We start from the raw sequence: 1,028 nt of genomic DNA, 5'->3' as shown, positions 1-1,028 counted from the left end.
ACTGTCGCGAAGGCGCTTGAAACGGATATATGAGTGGCAAAAGTTACAGTTGCAGAAATGTAATATCTAACAATATCTAACATACAGATACATAATATCTGGTAAAATAATGGGTGGATTTTTTTATTCACCTCAACATAAACTCATCATCATATTCTGTGTTATGATTATGTTATTGACAAGGTTTGTGGTTTTGCCAAACCACGTTTTGGCTGTTTGTGGAGCTGAAATAGCTTCACACGTGACTCGCCTTACTATCACCATTATCACTGACTGAAAGAGTAAACACACATAAGCCCTGATGCATTTATACAGCCGTATTTCACATATCACCACGACAGGTGGAAGTAGTGGAAGTAGTTCCTAGGATCCCAATATACAGTTACGCTCCAATGTGTTCTTGTTAATCATAAACTACAAATTTACCTCAAATGACTAAAATGTTGATATTTTAATATGAGAATCAATTCTAGATTATAAATGTATGGTATCGGAGGAATCGATATTTCAGTATCGATTGTAACACCACTGCAGAAGAGACTACAGCTTCACAAAAAAACGACTTCAATGCTAAATGATCAAATTCTTCAGGTGACAAATTTAGAATAATCTGGGCAGCACTATTATGCTGCTGCCTAAGTTTTAATTTTATTCACCTTTTAAATATAAGCTACCATTATGTGTGTCATTTCTTGAAGCTATAGTTTTGATGTGCAAATCAGACCAATTTCTTAAGCTGGGCAGTAAATACTCTTTTCTGCTCTGTCTGTTGGATTACTGACCTCAGATATTCAAACTCATCCACCTTTGCTGCCTCTCCTCCTGGCATCTTCACTGTTCACACATATTTATTCTGTCTTCCTTCTAGTGACTTAATTCCTCTTCTCCCCAGAGCATACCTCCATCTCTCCAGGCTCTCTTCCACCTTCCACCTCTCACTACAAATCATACTGCTGTCTGCAAACATCATTGTCCACAGAGACTCCTGCCTGTCCTCTGTCAGTCTGTCCACCAACCACTGAAAACAA

The sequence above is a fragment of the Neolamprologus brichardi genome, chromosome 7 (genome assembly GCF_056152115.1).
Source record: "Neolamprologus brichardi isolate AB-2024 chromosome 7, ASM5615211v1, whole genome shotgun sequence".
Classification (NCBI taxonomy): Eukaryota; Metazoa; Chordata; class Actinopteri; order Cichliformes; family Cichlidae; genus Neolamprologus; species Neolamprologus brichardi.
Note: the sequence above shows the minus strand (reverse complement) of the source record.